Source organism: Hyperolius riggenbachi, chromosome 2 (assembly GCF_040937935.1).
Source record: "Hyperolius riggenbachi isolate aHypRig1 chromosome 2, aHypRig1.pri, whole genome shotgun sequence".
In the NCBI taxonomy this organism is placed as follows: Eukaryota; Metazoa; Chordata; class Amphibia; order Anura; family Hyperoliidae; genus Hyperolius; species Hyperolius riggenbachi.
Window position 1 is genome coordinate 149,283,622 of NC_090647.1, and position 19,749 is coordinate 149,303,370.

Below are 19,749 nucleotides of genomic sequence, written 5' to 3' on the forward strand. Positions count from 1 at the left end.
CTCCACTGCAAATTACGTTAATTTAAAAAACAAACATTTCAAAAACAATACATTTGAAAACGATAATTTTCAAACAAATTATTCTCCAACCGAAAAATTTCGGTTGAAGGGGCATGGCGCCCGCTATTTATCGGGCACCCAAATTTCTGTTTTTGGCGCCCAATAGCCGATATTTTGCCTATGGTCACCTATGGGTCACCAAAATAGTCCGTGTGCCACAGGCACCCATATTTCCTGCTTCCATGCTGTAAACATTAATGTGGAGATAATGGGATACATTTTAGTTAGAATCCTGGGACAGATCAAGTCATAGCAGACTCTGCACCCATTGAGAACTTGTGGTTGTAATATAGGACACAGCAAAGTTAGGTCTGATAATAAAATATACAGTGCTGTCCTTTATGGGACTGCTGGGGGAGTCTGAAGTAAGTTTAAAAATACAAAACAGATACTCACCTAAGGAGAGGGAAGGCACTGGGTCCTACAGAGCCTTCCCTTTTGTCCTCCCAGTCTCCATGTTCCCCCGCAGGCTCCCCTGTTAACAGTCCATGAGTATTTGGTCGTGGGCTGCTCTCTTCCGCATTGGGTAGGCTTCAGCAGTCTCCGGAAGCACTTGGGCTTCCAAAGGTCCGTATTGCACACACACAAGTGCCCTCTCGCGTGCGCAGTACAGGGCCACCGAGTGCTTCTAAAGACTGCCGATGTCTCCCGCAGCAGAATAGATTCAAATGGAGGGGCCTGGGGGGGGGGGGGGGGGGGGGGGGACAAGGATACCAGGAGGAGAAGGGAAGGCTCTATAGGACCCAGAGCCTTCCCTCTCCTTAGGTGAGTATCTGTTTTTTTATTTTTAAACTCACTTCAGACTTCCTTTAAAAGATGAGGTGGAAAAAGTTACAATCTGGATGCTTACCTCATTTGTGGTCCAGAGGCTTCCCAGAACCTCTACTAGCCCTCCATTACGGACCCTTGTCTTCTTGTGTCGGCGCTCCTGTCCATGTATTAGCTTTACTGTACAAATTAATGTTGAACCTTCAAGTATGAACCAATTTTGTGGCGGTATTTCTTTTCTGAGGTCTTGGCTGATTGTCCCATTACGCCTAGCAAAGATGCATGGATTCGATTTTAACCGTTCAACATACATCCACATGTTGATTCCAGTTAGGCTATTTACAGTGGTTTGCAAAAGTATTCGGCCCCCTTGAAGTTTTCCACATTTTGTCACATTACTGCCACGAACATGAATCAATTTTATTGGAATTCCACGTGAAAGACCAATACAAAGTGGTATACACGTGAGAAGTGGAACGAAAATCATACATGATTCCAAACATTTTTTTTACAAATAAATAACTGCAAAGTGGGGTGTGCGTAATTATTCAGCCCCCTTTGGTCTGAGTGCAGTCAGTTGCCCATAGACATTGCCTGATGAGTGCTAATGACTAAATAGAGTGCACCTGTGTGTAATCTAATGTCAGTACAAATACAGCTGCTCTGTGACGGCCTCAGAGGTTGCCTGAGAGAATATTGGAAGCAACAACACCGTGAAGTCCAAAGAACACACCAGAAAGGTCAGGGATAAAGTTATTGAGAAATTTAAAGCAGGCTTAGGCTACAAAAAGATTTCCAAAGCCTTGAACATCCCACGGAGCACTGTTCAAGCGATCATTCAGAAATGGAATGAGTATGGCACAACTGTAAACCTTTAAAAACACACGATTGGTTCGCACTATGGTCAGGGGCCCCGGACCTCTCTCACTGGCCGGGGCCCCAAGGCCAACATGCGATACCTAAAGGGGAGAGCAGGTGGGCCTGGACCTCTCACACCCAGGCTCTGGACCTCTCACATCCAGAAAACCCACCAACACTGCCTCCATACTGAATGCTAAATTCAACACACACAAGCAATAGAACACAGCAGTACATGCATCCAGCTACTTTTAAGTGGTCAGCAGGTGCTCGTCAGCCAATCAGGATGCACTATCATACACCCTTTACCTGCCATACCACATCTAGCAGCCATTAGCATTCAGGTGGGAGGCTTCAGTTGGACGCCATCGCAAGATTGCGTCGCTAGCAGGACCGCCCCGTGCATGCATCCCTCCCACAGGGGTCCCTCCCTAACCGCTCACCTGTCCGCCATGTCCTAGAGCTGAAAGAAAACGTTTAAAAACACACGATTGGTTCGCACTATGGCCAGGGGCCCCGGACCTCTCTCACTGGCCGGGGCCCCAAGGCCAACATGCGATACCTGGAGGGGAGTGCAGGTGGGCCTGGACCTCTCACACCCAGGCTCTGGACCTCTCGCATCCAGAAAACCCACCAACACTACCTCCATACTGAATGCTAAATTCAACACACACAACTAATAGAACACAGCAGTACATGCATCCAGCTACACTTAAGTGGTCAGCAGGTGCTCGTCAGCCAATCAGGATGCACTATCATACACCCTTTACCTGCCATACCACATCTAGCAGCCATTAGCATTCAGGTGGGAGGCTTCAGTTACCAGTTAAAGTTGAAGTTCAGTTCAGTTCAGCTGAAGTTCAGTTAAAGGCACAGTTACCATAGTAAAATGTGTGTAAACTTATGACCTATCAGAATTGTGATATAGTCAGTAAAACATTAAATAACCCATATATGAACAACACTGTGGAAAAAAATCACTTTTGCCCTGCACAAAGTAGTTTTTTTAAATGATATGCAAATTTGATGGATGTTACTATAAAATAAGTTGTGGGTTTATTAAGGCAGTTTTAGGGTCTTTTCACACTAGGTTCTCTACCACCTAGGTTCCCAACAGGTGGTATGTGTACCCCTGGGACTACAAGGGTTCCTACCAGGCGGTTCTTGGACTTGTCAAACTTAGTCTATTACAGTGAGTTTTGGGACTAATACAATAATAAACCCTACATAATAAAGCCGGAATAAATATATTTAGTTAACTGAACGCATATAAGGATTATTTGAAAAGCATTTACAGTGGTGTGAAAAACTATTTGCCCCCTTCCTGATTTATTTTTCTTTTGCATATTTGTCACACTTAAATGTTTCTGCTCATCAAAAACCATTAACTATTAGTCAAAGATAACATAATTGAACACAAAATGCAGTTTTAAATGATGGTTTTTATTATTTAGTGAGAAAAAAAACTCCAAAGCTACATGGCCCTGTGTGAAAAAGTGATTGCCCCCCTTGTTAAAATATAACTTAACTGTGGTTTATCACACCTGAGTTCAATTTCTGTAGTCACCCCCAGGCCTGATTACTGCCACACCTGTTTCAATCAAGAAATCACTTAAATAGGAGCTATCTGATACCGAGAAGTAGACAAAAAGCACCTCAAAAGCTAGACATCATGCCAAGATCCAAAGAAATTCAGGAACAAATAAGAACAAAAGTAATTGCGATCTATCAGTCTGGTAAAAGTTATAAAGCCATTTCTAAAGCTTTGGGACTCCAGCGAACCACAGTGAGAGACATTATCCACAAATGGCAAAAACATGGAACAGTGATGAACCTTCCCAGGAGTGGCCGGCCGACCAAAATTACCCCAAAAGTGCAGAGAAAACTCATCCTAGAGGCCACAAAAGACCCCAGGACAACATCTAAAGAACTGCAGGCCTCACTTGCCTCAATTAAGGTCAGTGTTCACGACTCCACCATAAGAAAGAGACTGGGCAAAAACGGCCTGCATGGCAGATATCCAAGGCGAAAACCACTTTTAAGCAAAAAGAACATTAAGGCTCATCTCAATTTTGCTAAAAAACATTTCAATGATTGCCAAGACTTTTGGGAAAATACCTTGTGGACCGACGAGACAAAAGTTGAACTTTTTGGAAGGTGCGTGTCCCATTATATCTGGTGTAGAAGTAACACAGCATTTCAGCAAAGGAACATCATACCAACAGTAAAATATGGTGGTGGTAGTGTGATGGTCTGGGGTTGTTTTGCTGCTTCAGGACCTGGAAGGCTTGCTGTGATAGATGGAACCATGAATGTCTACCAAAAAATCCTGAAGGAGAATGTCCGGCCATCTGTTCGTCAACTCAAGCTGAAGCGATCTTGGGTGCTGCAGCAGGACAATGACCCAAAACACACCAGCAAATCTACCTCTGAATGGCTGAAGAAAAAACAAATGGAGACTTTGGAGTGGCCTAGTCAAAGTCCTAACCTGAATCCTATTGAGATGTTGTGGCATGACCTTAAAAAGGCGGTTCATGCTAGAAAACCCTCAAATAAAGCTGAATTACAACAATTCTGCAAAGATGAGTGGGCCAAAATTCCTCCAGAGCGCTGTAAAAGACTCGTTGCAAGTTATCGCAAACGCTTGATTGCAGTTATCACTGCTATAAGTGGCCCAACCAGTTATTAGGTTGAGTGGGCAATTTCTTTTTCACACAGGGCCATGTAGGTTTTGAGGTTTTTTTCTCACTAAATAATAAAAACCACCGTTTAAAACTGCATTTAGTGTTCAATTATGTTCTCTTTGACTAATAGTTAACGGTTTTTGATGAGCAGAAACATTTAAGTGTGACAAACATGCAAAAGAATAAGAAATCAGGAAGGGGGCAAATAGTTTTTCACACCACTGTATACACAAATAATATGCACTCATAAAGGAAACCAGAGACGCTAGAAAATAAAAGGTTTTTTTTTTATGTATCTGGTGCTTCCTCCAGCCCAATGCGCCGCCTCCAGCCGCCGGAGAGATCTGTAGAGAGTGCAGACTGGATGTGACTGGTAGCAGTTACAGGTCTTAGTCACGGCAATACGGTAGGCTGAGGATGGCGGCGTGAGAGCAATCCGTGCGCATGGGGCTGGAGGAAGCCCCAGGTATGTATAAATCATTTATTTTCTAGCATCTTTGGTACACATATACTGTACAAATACATATGTGTGAAGGGGTACTTGAGATGATGTTATTCAAAACGGGGTACTCTGCAAACACCCTCCTTTATAAAAGGGTACATGCTGTCCGAGGTGTAGCTAGGGTTTTCAGCACCCGGGGACAAAGAGTTTTTGCGCCCGCCTATGGATAAAATGGACATGCATCAGAATGTGGTCATGGGTGGAGTCAAATATACAGCCATATGTGCCCCCTTCCCTCGTTCAGATAGCCAGATGTGCCCCTCCTTAAATAGCCAAATGTGCCCCCTTTAGATAGCCAGATGCGCCCCACTTTTTCTGCTGCACCTCTGCACTCCTCTGCAGAGGGAGGGAGAGAAGCAGGGGCACTTCTGATTTCACTTGTACTTTCAAAAATAGTAGCTTCTACATTTTAAAATAATTGACATGCTTACCACAGCATGTTTTTCCTTTCTTCTAGGTTACCTCTGCTTTTTGATATTGGGAAGCCAAAAAACTGCACATTTTTACTGACTTAGTTAAAGAAAACCCGAGGTGGGTTTGAAGAATATTATCTGCATACAGAGGCTGGATCTGCCTATACAGCCCAGCCTCTGTTGCTATCCCAAACCCCCCTAAGGTCCCCCTGCACTCTGCAATCCCTCATAAATCACAGCCACGCTGCTGACAAACAGCTTGTCAGAGCTGGCTGTGTTTATCTCTATAGTGTCAGTCTGCTGCTCTCCCCGCCTCCTGCAGAACTCCGGTCCCCGCCTGCATCCCTTTCCTCCCTGCTGATTGGAGGGAAGGGACGGGGGCAGGGACCGGAGCTATGCAGGAGGCGGGGGAGCAGCTGAGACTGACACTACAGATGTAAACACAGCCTCACAGCACGGCTGTGATTTATAAGGGATTGCAGAGTGCAGGGGGACCTTAGTGGGGTTTGGGATAGCAACAGAGGCTGCGCTGTATAGGCAGATCCAGCCTCTGTATGCAGATAACATTCTTTAAACACACCTCGGGTTCTCTTTAAAGTAAACCTGTTGCGGAAAAAAAAACTTATGATGAATTGTATGTGTAGTACAGATAACATTAGTAGCAAAGAAAAGTGTCTCTTATATTTATTTTTCAGTTATATGGCTTTTTTTTATACCATTGCATTATTCTGTCATATTTGCAGTTTACAAACCACACTCTGTATTTTAAACTATAAAACAGAGCAGAGCTAATGGCACTTTGAACTTTCCTGCAGTAAAACCTTATCTGAACGTGGCTGGCTGGATGGTGGCTGGATGGTGTAATGGTTAAGGGCTCTGCCTCTGACACAGGAGACCAGGGTTCAAATCTCGGCTCTGCCAGTTCAGTAAGCCAGCACCTATTCAGTAGGAGACCTTAGGCCAGTTTCCCTAACACTGCTACTGCCTATACAGCGCGCCCTAGTGGCTGCAGCTCTGGTGTTTTGATATAAATGTTATTTGTCTTGTCTTGTCAACCTGTATCTTACTGTTTCTTGTCTGTTTAACCTCCCTGGCGGTAAGCCCGACACAGTGTCGGGCTAGCACCGCCGCAGGGGATTGCATGGCCTCGGGAGGATTTTTTAAAATAAAAGTTGTGCTATATGCCTCTGCTAGCATTTCGCTAGCTAATTATGTCCCCCTAGTGCTTCCAGTCCCTACTGATCGCCCCCGATCACCGCCATAATACGTACCCCACAGGTATCCCGTGGTGGCGCAGCCTCCCAATCAGCTCCAGGCTTCGCTATGGGGAGGATCGAGACTGTGCATGATGTCGATGATGTCATGTCCGATCTTCGCCATAGCGACAGTGAAGCTGGATCATGAAGCTGCGGCTCTCGCGGGATCGTGGAGCGGTAAATATTACCGGCGGTGATCGGGGGGTTTAGTTGGTTGCCGGGGGGGGGGGGGGGGGGGGCTTGGGGGACATAATTAGCTAGCGAAGTGCTAGCTTAGGCATATAGCAACACTTTTATTTAAAAAAAGCCTCCCGCGGACGCAGCCTCTAAAACTGCGTACCGCCAGGGAGGTTAAATGGAATCTGAAGTGAAAATAAACTAATGATTTGTATGTGTAGTACAGCTAAGAAATAGAACATTAGTAGCAAAGATACGAGTCTCATATTGTTTCCAGTTCAGGGAGAGTTAAGAAACTTCACTTGTAATCTATGCAAAAGAGCTCTGAGCTCTCCGACTAATTTAGTCAGAGAGCAGTGCTATTTTCTGAAGCACTTATGCGTCAAAGAAACAGTGAAAGACAACTTCAGATAACATTTTACTGCAGGGAAATCCAAAGGGTAGTTAGCTCTGCTCTGTTTCATAGTTTAAAATGCAAAGTGTAGTTTGTAAACTGCAAATATTAGAGAATGATGTAGTGTTATTAAAAAAAAAAAAAAAAGCTATAACTGAAAATAAAAATATGAGACTCTAATGTTCTTTTGATTATCCGTATTACACATACAATTCATTAGATCATAAGGTTTTTTTTCGCTTCAGGTTTGCTTGAAGGACAGAATCTGAGCCTTTATAATGTGACTTTTGACCTGAGGTCCACCTTGGCTACACATACTTAGAAGAAGGAAGTCTCTGGATCCTGTAGAGCAGGGGTGTCAAACACAAATACAAAGTGGGCCGACATTGTACAGTGGGACCTCGTCGGCCAACCTCGACAACCACTGGCAACCTTCCTCTTATAAACTTCTCTTGTGTCAAATGGCCATGGCCTGGTGTCTAGAGGCCCCCACCCTACCCTATACAGTTCCCTAGTATTTAGTGCGTTTCCCCCTCCCCCCCATATGACTTTCCTGGTGTTCTAGGGCTTCACCTCCATTATAGCTTCCCTGGTGGTCTAGAGTGGGCTTAACATAATGCAAAGTGGGGAAACCACTTGAGGTGCAAATGTGCTCTGAGGACCAGATTTGGCCCGCGGGCTGGAGTTTGACATGAATGCTGTAGAGGCTTCCCACCTTGTGCTCTGGACCCCCAAAGGAACCTAACAAGCTCTTGTCAGATTCCAAGCTTCTGACCGAGTTCCTCTTCAAGTACGAGTATGGCTATATTTCGCCAGTGCGAGCACTGCTACCACTGAGCAGTAAGCCAGAGCTGCTTGTACACAGTGGGTCCTGGGCAGTGGCAGGGGTTTAAAGGACAGCTTGGAAAGCCTCTCCTTAGGTAAGTATTTGATTTTGGACTAAAGGTTCTCGTTGGGTTTTCTTTAAGCTCTTACCTACTGACTAGTCTGCTGTTACGATGGCCAATTAAATAGCAGATGGGCTTTAACTCTCTCCTGACCGCCTAAAGGCGATCGGCAGCCCCCAGGACTGCCTAACGCCGATCGGGGTGAAGGCCTGGCGTGCGCACATGGATGCGCGTGCATCCCTGCTGAGTGACGGAGCGTAGCGCCGACATCAGCCTGATAGCCCGCCATCACGGCTAGCAGGCTGTTACATATAAAAAAAACTGTTTCTTTTGGTTGCTTAGTGACAAAGCTGTCCCCTCGAGTGCCACACAATGTGATGCCCTCTCATAGGCTTATGCCAGAGGGGATCAGTGATTGGATCATGTGTGAGAGGGATGTAAATAAAAATGCAATAACAAAATGTATAAAAAAAATAAGAATAAAATTATTTTAAAAAAATAAATAAATATTGCAGCAGTAAGCAGATGCCACTAACAAAAAGCTCTGTTGGTGGCAAGAAAGGGAGGCAAGATTCATTTGTGTGCTAGGTTGTATGGCCGTGCAGCACACTGTTAAAGCTGCAGTGTGCTGAATTGTAAAAAATAGCCTGGTCACAAGGGGGGGGGGGGGTAAGCCTGTGGTCCTCAAGTGGTTAATTGGCTACATTTAATTCCCTTCTGTGGAGATTTGCATGTTAGACGCAACTTTTTCTTATCATTACTGCTCGGTTTTTGACTTACATGGGCACCACCATCTTGCATGAGAGTTCAGTACTTACTATGCACCACATTTTGGTAAAATCTTGTGCATTCTCTCCAATGGTCTGCACTCTGATCTTGCCCTTTTTTCTAAAGGATATCCTGAGGCTAGGTTCAAACTGGGGTATAGTGTCCTAAATCAGGACCACTATGCAGTGTAACACAGCAAAGTCGCTTTGTACGTTATGCGTACTATGTGTCGCACACAGTACACGAAACGCATACTTCACTGCAATTGCAAATGTGTACGTTGACTGTAAACCCCTGCATGGCTGTGTTATGCCAATTGTCAACAGATCCAGTTGCACTGCACTGCTAAAATGCTGATGTGAATGTACCATTGCAGTTGCAAAGGCTCTATTCACAAAGCATTACCACATTCGGTACTGCTGAAAACAGCTGATTTTACCGATCACCTTCCCAAGTTACAATTCACTAAACCTATCTCCGCACATAAAATCACAGTTCCCGACTACTGAGGTAATTACCTCGACTTGCGACTTGTGTGGTAATTACCTCAGGAAATGTCAATTCACAAAGATTTCCGCATTTCAATTAACGGCCAAAAGTGTTAGTTTTTTTTCTCCAGCTCACAGCAGCCGCTAACTGGCTCTTCCCATGCTGTCTCTGTGCAGTAACTTGACAGAACGCCTTTGGGGAGAGCCAGGCAGCCAATAGGGAGAGCCACACAGCCTGCTTCTCACTCTGATTGGATGCGACAGGGATGCCGGTCTTCAGTGTATCAAAGCAGAAGAAGCTGACAATTGTGCGGGCATCCCTGCATCCCTTTAGATGTGCATATTTGTATTGTAGCACACAGAAGAGTTCCCCTTAGTGGGTGCAGCACATCTAAAGGGATGACAGGCTGCATTGGACAGAAAACATCTGAGTCACACATACAGCTCCCTGCCTGACTGCTGTCCTGCTAGAAGGCTGGTAAGTGACACTTACTGAGCAGGGATTAGTGAATTGAGGCATGTTTGTTCGGTAAATTACCGAACTTCTGCCTCATGGGGAAAAACTTTTTAGAATTTGGAAAAAAAAAGTGTACAATACTGCAAGAGGTATTTTACCGTCCAAAATGCTTTTACCGAACTGCTTATTGTGAATAGAGCCCAAGCCCATTGTGTTTGTTATGCGATTATATAGTCCAACACAACGTGTCAGAGGTTTTTATTCGCACGCTTTTCTGTTCATCCTTGGCATTTGTAAATGTAAAAACATGCATGGTTCCAGCCAGGTTACAGTACATTATAAAGCAAACATGGTACCCAGAAAAAATAGCACGCTGTCAGATTTTTGTACAAGAAGTACATCCGCACATGCTTGTCGCACCGCTGTTGTGCGTCGCCCATTGACTTGCATTACTGCATAATCTGTGTGGTAGGTACGGATCATGCGGTAACGCACTGCAGCTTTATGTCGGGATTGCTGTGATTTTGATACTTCCGGCACACCAGGTTGCATCATATGAACTGTGCAAGTCTCCATAGACTTGCATGGCCCTTGCAGCGGGGATGCTGTGGGGAAGTGTATCGGGATGTTTGACACAGCGCCCAAGTGTCCAAGGGGCCTCAAACAACCTTTGAGCACACCAAAAATATTCATTTGTGTTTCTAAGGTTCTTGCACGTTTCATAAAATGTAATTCATTATTGGTAACCTAAAGTTATACATTAATAATCGATGACTTATATGATTAGAAGTGAACAGTGGTGATTTGTGGTATCTGTGATGAGCTTTGAAGTAGTCTGTGAATCATGAGTCTCTGAAAAGCAGCCTGTTGGGTAAATGAGTGAATACAGTCAGCAGGGGATGATGGTATCTAGGATCCATTTAGCAGAGGTGCAGACATGTCTGTGACCCATAGAAAGAGAGAAATGTTATGACAGTCTGGCCTTTTGAAGTCTTGGGAGGTATTCAGCTGTCAGACTGACATCATAGCAGTTTACATTAGCAGAATACAAAGATCACCAGGAAGGCAAGTTAGGGCAGCGAGGAAGTGATAGCATGTAGAGTTTAGGTGGGAAACTGTTAGCATAACTGCAGCTGAAGCCTTGTACAGACACAGGACCCTTTGCCAGACAACATGATCGATCATCACTGTGTAGCCAACAGTATGCTGACATCAGTGACAATCTATGCATATTTGGCACAGATGAGTAGCATGTAGTTTCCTATGGAGATTGGAGGAGAGGCAGGAGGCTTTATGCAGCACACTGGGGACCAAGGCCGAAAAAAAAAAATGACTGCAGCTGACTGCATGTCACTGGTGTCTAAATAACTTTATTAGGCATGAGATGTCTGTACAGATAATAAACGAATGGCCAGAATCATCGGCAACAATTACTTTTGCTATCAAGAGTATGTATGTACCCTAAAGTGTACCCAAGGCGAACCCAATGTAAAAAAAAGAGAAACTTACCTATGAATATGGAAGCCTCTGAATCCTCCAGAGGCCTCCTATGTTCTCCTTAAAACTGCCAGGGACCCTCTTGAAGTTTGTATCTGCACCCATCATGGATGAGTAGTTCCAGCTTACTGTGCAGGCACATCTGAACTGCTACAGCCAGCGCAATATGGAGGCTCTAGTGCAGCCATGATAACATATTATAATGTGTGTGGCAACAGTGGTCTCCAGTGCTGCAATTTGCTGTGAGAGTGGGCTCCTGTGACCTGACCTAATGTCTGCCTGTTTATGTTCTGGATGTTGACCCTGGTCCACCTGACTACATAATCGGTTGGCAATGTCTGCTATGTACGACTGCCCGATTGGTTACAGACTTCTGCTTGTCTGAGAATCCGCCTTGTTACTAACCCTTTGCTTGTCCGAGAGCCTGTTCTGTTGCTGACCTTTGCCTATAGAGAACCCACCTTGTTGGCGAACCTCTGCCTGTCCTTAGATCTACCAGTTCACAGAGGAACTGCATTACCAGCCTGTGGGAGTGCTGCTGTGCCACACTGGTCACATGCCTGGTCGTCATGCCACCATTTCTGCAAGCGGTTCTGCCCCTTGTTTACCGAAGATCCCTGTTTCAGGGTTATCTGTTGACAAGCTGCAAGGATTGCTGTTCTCAACACTTCGGTCTCCATCCTCTCAGGGACTTTTATTTATTTATTGTATTTATAAAGCGCCAACATATTACGCAGACTTGGTAATATTGCTCACTTACCCTTATGGAGTTGCTCTGTAAACCAGTATGAGTTCTTTCTTTCCACGATGCTTGGGTAAAAGATGTGTACATTAGCTTGCAATCCAGCTGAAGCTTTAACGGGGTTGACAACAGAACAACAGAGGGGACCAGGAGGACACAGAGGGACCCAACACACAAGCCTCAGCTAAATAAATAAAAAACAACTTTTTATTCGCCTCAGGTTTACTTTAAGATAGGATATTAGCCCTTTGACAAATAACGCGTTTCCTATCCTTATTTCAGCTGTATATTTAGTGGTTTGCCAGGCGTTCAGAATGGAACTGGCACCTAGTATTTGTTGGTCCCTTCTTAAACATGTGTTCTCTGTCAGTCCTCATACCACAAGCTCATTTCTTACTTGATGTTAGTTTGCTTTTCTGCTTGTAGTTGTTGATTTATTCTTCCCTTGAAGCGTGATGCTTCTGCCTGTCAGGCAGCTGGGACTCTGCAAAGAATGTTCATGTGATATATAAATATTTTGGCGTCTGCCTTTAAGCAACTGAAGTAACACTGGAATCAAGCTTACTTTCTATATTCACAAGAAATATTATCCAAGTAAAAGTCCCGTATTGAAACCAAATTACCGTGCTGTGTGAGTTTCATCATTGAACTGTAAATATTTGGTCCATGCAAGTGAGCAGATTGCACTGATTTGTAGACATACTGGAGATATTAGTGCAGTGTTAGGACCCGTTCACAATGTCTTTAACAATGTTCAACGAAACAGAACAGATGCCGTTCACATCAGTTTGCTTGGAAAGGATCCATTTGGTCAGTTCCAACAAACTAAACGCAACTTTGCGTCCTGCATGATGGATCGGTCCAGATGAAGCGGATGCTGACAGAATCAATGTTAGCCTAGAACAGATGGGGTCCACTCTCACTAGGCTGCTCGCTGCCTGCATTTTGCAAGTTACTCACCTGCCGCCATCCATTCGAGTCCTCCGTGTCTTTGGCACCACTGCTTGGGTGCTCTGCACTAAAGAAACACCAGTAAAGGCCTGAATGATTTTAGGAAAATATTGAATTCTGCCTGAATTTTTTTCAAATCAAGCTTTGTTCCCTCTCTGTGCCTCTCTGTCCCCCTGTCTCTCTTTGTGCCCCTTCTGTGTCTCTCTCTGTGTCTCCTCAGTGCCCCCTCGTTTCTCCTCTGAGTCTTCTCTGTGCCCGCTCCGTGTCTCCTCTGTGCCTGCTCTGTGTCTCTCTATGTGCCCGGCACGGACACAGTGTTGCTGGCGGGGGGATGAACACTGTGGACTGGTCTGTGAAGTCTCACGTATGAGGGTGGCAGGAGGCGGATATGTTTAGAGCAGCACAGCTTCCTTGTTCCTTCTACCAATCGCTGGCTGGCTCTACTTTGTATGATGGCGGCGGCAGTAGGCGGAGCCGTATACATATAGAGCAGCACAGCTTCAGCCAATGACGATCCTCTTCGCAGTGGATGGAGCCCTATGGAGCAGCACAGTGGGCGCCGGTGAAAACCGCAGCTACTGACGATCACTTAATTGTCTAGACCAGTACCGCGGTTTCAGTTTAAAACTGCTAAACTGTTCAGCCCTAAGGCTGTATACAGATCCCAGAGCCCCATCAGAAGCATAAGGCTACAATTGGTTTGCAATAGACCAAAGGGAATCACCCTCCCCAGGGAGGCTTCTTATTGGTTCACTGAGTGGTGGACCAATAAGAATCCCCTCTGGTGCTCAGGAAGGATTCCCATTGGGCTTTTGAAAACCTATGGGAGCCTGATGCTTCTGATGGGGCTCTGGGATCTGTGTACTGGCTTCTCTTTGACGCAGAGGACCCCAGCGGTGGCACCAGTGGCGGCGAACATGACAACGGCAAAGACCAGAGAGACCGAATGAAAAACTGAGGCCAAACGTACCAAACTGATCCATTTTGAAGGGAAAACGGATGAGTTTTTACAGAATCAGTTTTTTTCATCTACTGCAGTGGGAACATACATGGGTGTTCTCACATCCCTTCAGCAGCAATTAACAAAATAACCCTTCTTTCAAAGTAACAGAGAGGAAGTGCATTATGCAAACTGCAGCATGATCTGTTAATGTTTCAAACAGGTACATTGTAAACTGTAATAATGTACGTGCTTTTACAGGGTTTGGGGACAGCTTGTAATGACCGTCACAATTAAAGAGGCCATGTCACATGAATGTAGCATTATGTATATGGTACAGTTTGCAGTTAAACTTTCCTATCTTGGACACAGGTTCAGTGTACTCTCAGAAGTATTATTAAATATTTATATCTATTTAAATAATACCATACAAGTGAAAGTAAATAAGGAATAATGTAAATACAGACATGACAAAGAGACAGGTTTACTTTAGCTGGTGCAGACACGCTCAGGTCATTGCTTGCCAGGGGAAGCGTGAGATACTGCCAGCAATGTAAATACTGTATAACTCTTCAATTTAGCTTTTACTCTGTGCTTTTAGGGTCATACCGCTAATGTGCTGTGTAATGCTGCAGGTACTCTGCGTAGTTCAGGTGGCCATGAGTTATACACAGACCCATTCATTACACTTAAAGAGAATCTGTATTGTTAAAATCGCACAAAAGTAAACATATCAGTGCGTTAGGGGACATCTCCTATTACCCTCTGACACAATTTCGCCGCTCCTCACCGCATTAAAAGTGGTTAAAAACAGTTTTAAAAAGTTTGTTTATAAACAAACAAAATGGCCACCAAAACAGGAAGTAGGTTGATGTACAGTATGTCCACACATAGAAAATACATCCATACACAAGCAGCCTGTATACAGCCTTCCTTTTGAATCTCAAGAGATCATTTGTGTGTTTCTTTCCCCCTGTTCTCATGCACTGAAGTTTCAGGCTGCTTGTTTCTTCCTGCAAACAGCTTTGCCCTTGTCTGTAATTCTTCAGTATGTGAAAGCCCAGTCAGCTCAGAGGACGATTTATCCAGCTTGTAAAGGATAAGAGAGAAGAGAGAAACTGCTCTAATCCTAAATAACACACAGGCAGTGTGCAGAGAGGGGCCTGAGAGGGGAAGTGCATAGTAGAACCACAACACTGAAGAACTTGGCAGCCTTCCAGACACAGGCTGACAAGACTGACAAGGGAAAGATACATTGATTTATTACAGAGACTGTTATAGTAGAAAGTGCTGCAGTAAGCCAGAACACATTAGAATAGCTTTTTGAACTTGTAGGATGATAAAAAACAGGATGCAATTTTTGTTACGGAGTCTCTTTAAAGGACAACTGAAGTGAGAGGGATATGGAGGCTGCCATATTTATTTCCTTTTATCCAATACCGGTTGCCTATTTATCCTGCTGATCCTCTGCCTCTAAAGCCTGATACACACCATGCAATTTCTCGTAAGATAGCTGAGTCGAATAGATAATTTCCAACAGGTCCGATCTGAATTCCGATAATTTTTCTAATTGATTTGCATAGAAGTGAACAGAAAAACGATCAGAAATCCGATCGGATCCGTCGGAGGTTATCGACCCATCTATCTGATGGGAAATTGCATGGGCTGTACCAGGCATTCTAGTTTTAGCCATAGACCCTGAGCAAGCATATGCATGCAGATCTGATCTGACAAGATTATCTGCATGCTTGTTTCTGGTATTATTCAGACACTACTGCAGCCAAATAGATTAACAAGACTGCCAGACAATGTGCATTGTTTAAAATGAAATAAATATGACAGTCTCCATCTACCGCTCAATTCAATTGTCCTTTAACATGTGCCTACTAGGGATGTAGGCGAACCGTTCGCCGATGAACCCCTATGGCCCACTACTCCTTCCAGGTCGCTATGACCCGGAGTAGTACGGCTGCACTGGGCCGGCGGTGCGAGTCTTTGATCGCGCGCCTGTTGCCGGCCACTCTCTGCGCATGAGCGTGACATCACTCATGACGTCACGCACGTGCGCAGAAAGTGCCCGGCAATAGGCACACGATCAAGGACGCGCACCGCCTGCCCAGCGCAGCAGTACTACTCCGGGTCATAGCGACCCGGAAGTAGTACAGGGTAAGGTGTTCTGTTCGCCAGCAAACTGTTCCCGCTTCTCTAGGGCCTACAGCACATTGGGCCATATGCAATTCACTTTTTCTCCTAAGTTTTCTCTTTGATCTTCAATTTAAATTAACTTTTTAGCACTTTGCAATGGAAAAAGTACCAAAAAGTAGGTGAAAAAGTTTTGTCAAAATTATTTTGAGAACTTGCTTGCTGGTGGCATAAAAGGCTTTTTTTTAAAAGTTGTGAAAATATCACCTAGGAGAAAACACAGGTGAAAAAGTGAATTACATATGGCCCCTTGTGTTACAATACATATATGGTTGTGAAAGGATACCTTCGTCCTAACAATATGGTAAAAATGACGCCCTGTGAGTGTATGGGGAGTAGTGCAGAAACTTACCGTAACTCCCTTGCCCCGGCGTCAACCTCCGTTTTGCAGTAAATCGGCCTGTTCCGAAGACCTGGTCAGCGAATGCACAGTACATGCGCACTCTCGCAGGAAGACGTACCCGGCGTGTGACCTGGACATACTACACTGCGCATGCGCAGTATGTCTGCTTGGGCACCTTGTGACCACACTGCCCACCGACCTCAAGTCCAGTGCACGCGGGGTATGTCTTCCCATGGGAGTGCGCGCATACTCCTGCTGACATACTGCGCATGCACCAGCCCCTCCAACCAGGACTTCAGAACAGTCCGATTTACAGCAAAACAGAGGTTGACGCCGGGGCAAAGGAGGTGCGGTAAGCTTCTGCACTACTCCCCATACACTCACAGGGCGTCATTTTTTTCGCCATAATGTTAGGACTAAGGTATCCTTTAGGGTAGGAACACGCTAGGCAGAATCGCATATACTTTTGCACTATGTGCTATGGGGAAAACTCATGCAATTCTGCCTAGTGTGTTCCTACCATTAAAGAGGAACTGTGGGGAAAATAACATAATGAATAAAATTCCTTATTTTTTACAATACTGTACTACTACTTTATAAATTATTAAGTCTGTGTTTGCCCATTGTAACATTCTTCCTCTCCCTGATTTGTATTCTGAAATGAATGCCGCCATGACTTGCAGGAGCAGGGTAAGCCGTACATCGGCTGTATCCTGCGCCCAAGTCTCATTTGTAGACGAATTAGTCCTAATAATTTCAGATTAAAGGCAGCCATACACTGGTCGATTGCCACCAGATCGACCAACAGATAGATCCCTCTGTGATCTAATCTGATCAAAGAGGGATCAATTGGCTGCCTACCCTGCAAACAGATTTTGAATCGATTTCACTATGAAATCGATTCACAATCTGTGGAGCTGCCACTGCCCCCAGCATACATTACCTGATCCGGCCAGCGCGAGTCCCCCGCTGTCTCTTCTCTGCTCTGGGCTCCAGTTTCACTGTACTTCCTGTTGAGGGAAGTTTAAACAGTGGAGGGCGCTCTACTGTTTAAACTTCCCCCGACAGGAAGTAAATGAAGCCAGCCGGAGCCCAGCGCAGAGAAGGGACAGCAGGGACACACGCCGGTGGAACAGGTAATGTATTGCCGGTAACGTCGGTCGACGGACATTCGAACGCCGCTATCGACGCACTCCCGACCCGCCGGTGATCGAGCAAAATTTTCCGCGTGGATAGATCGATGGGATCGATTTCGGACGGAGATCGGTCGATCGGTCAGTGTTTGCATGTTGATTTCACAGCAGATTTGATCACAGTGATCGAACCTGCATTCTATCAGTGGGAAATCGAGTAAGTGTATAGGTGGCCATACACTTATAGATTAGCAGCAGATTCAACCATCAGATAGGTTTCTGTCAGATGCCTGGCAAGTCAAATCTGACAGGAATCTATCTGATGTGTGACACACACTAGGAACAGATTTCCAATAGATTTCAGAATAAAATCTATTGGAAATAGGCTGCAAATCGATCGAATGGGGAATTTGATAGAATCGATTTCTGATCGATTGATTCTATAGAATTGATTGACCGATAGCTGAAATTGACCAGTGTATGGGCCCCTTTAGGGCACCTTAAGTCTGTTTTTGTGCAGGAAGTGCGTACTCACACTTGTCCTTGTAGATATGTATTGCAGATGCACTCAACCTTTGTGTAGGAAGTATCTATCTATAACAAAGGGACCTTGAAATGGGATTAGTCTTGTCACAGCTCTTCGCTTTCCCTTTATATCCGTGCAGAAGTGGAACAAGCACTCTCTGGGGGTTTTTCGAGTTGTTATGTGTATTTACTGCCATCATGTGATTTTGAGTGGAGTTCTCTTTAAATATTGTTCTGTATGTATCCACACTGCCTCACGAGCTCCTCACATGGTAGTTCTTAGTTTGGCTCACTGAATGGCTGTTTCTGTGTTTTATTATTGAGAAGTGTTGCAAACATTTGCCAAGATCATGTGTACTATAGCTGGCAGGAGAATAGTTACATGATTTAATAGGCAATCAAAGATCATATAAAAGGATACGGTTACCCCTGGACTCTGGATAATATTTGCCTGATTTGATCTTTTTGTCCTGATGACATGATCATGTAATTCAGTGAGTCAGCAGACTACTGTGTGAAAAGTAATTAGGTAAGTTTGGAAAGCTTGAACAATTGCTATTGTTCTCTTCCAGGATAAATAGCAGATGTAGCATTAGCTTCCTGATCACTGCATCTCCATAGTGCTGGATGCAAGCGCTGAGCAGAGCTCTCTTATTGGCCAGCTGGAGAGCACCTGATTGTGCCTGCACGTCCGGCCTCTCTGGAATGTTTGTTGGGGAATAGTTTCTAGCAGATATCATTCATCACTTTTGGGTGGTTATTGGCAAGTTCACTTGGCAACTTGCTGTAGATCTTGTGTGTTGTGGTGGAAAGACCACCACCGACTTCATAGTGTGAAATAGATATTTAGTAGATTTCAGCATGAAATGTATAGAGTGTCAAACCTCAGCTTTTCACTGCTCCATTAAATTTGACTAGAGTATGGGAACCTTAAAGCGGACCCAAACCAAACATTTTTTTAATTCAAAATATTTCGTTGCACCACTCTGACACATACAAAGATAAATAAACACTCCTTCAAGCCTATGAGCATTTCAGTGCATGCTTTTCACCCTTCTCTTTGCATAACTAGGGTTATACAGGTGGCAGCCATTAGCCATTCCTCCTTTGCTGGACACCATCTACTCCAACAGTTTGCCGGATTATTTGCCGGCAATATGAAAGGAAGGGAGGGGTTTCTACAATAAATGTAAAATATTTTATATTTGTCATCATGCAGCTGAAAAAAGGCTGCTATTTATTATTATAATTTAGAAAATAGATTTTATTTCTGTATTTCTTGTATTTTTAGTTTGGGTCCACTTTAAGTGGAAGGCTAGAGAACTTAAAGGGACCCTGAACAGATTGCGTGGGTATGCATTTAAGCATGCCCACGAATACTTAAGAATACCCCCTCACTTACCACCCCTGTAGTAAAGCCCTCAGCCCCTCAGTCCTGCCATTGTAAATACATTGGGGCCGACGACTCTCAGCAATATTGCACTGTGACCCCTGAACTCCTCTCCTGCACTGAGCACAATGTCCTAACTTCCGCTTCCGGAGTCACAGCGCAACTTTGCTGAGAGTCGCCGGCCCCAATGTAATTTACACCGGACCGGGAGTCAGAGAGCTTTACTTCGGGGGTAGTAAGTGAGGGGATATTCTTAAGTATTCGTGGGTATGCTTAAATGCATACCCATGCGATCTGCTCATGGTCCCTGTAAG

The 19,749-nt window shown here is 44.7% G+C and overlaps 1 protein-coding gene across 1 annotated transcript in view; it reads left to right on the forward strand.

Moving 5' to 3' along the window:
• The window catches only part of LOC137545906 (tubulin alpha-1B chain), a 267,551-nt gene that overhangs the window by 77,440 nt on the left and 170,362 nt on the right, over positions 1 to 19,749 (forward strand). The window lies entirely within an intron of this gene.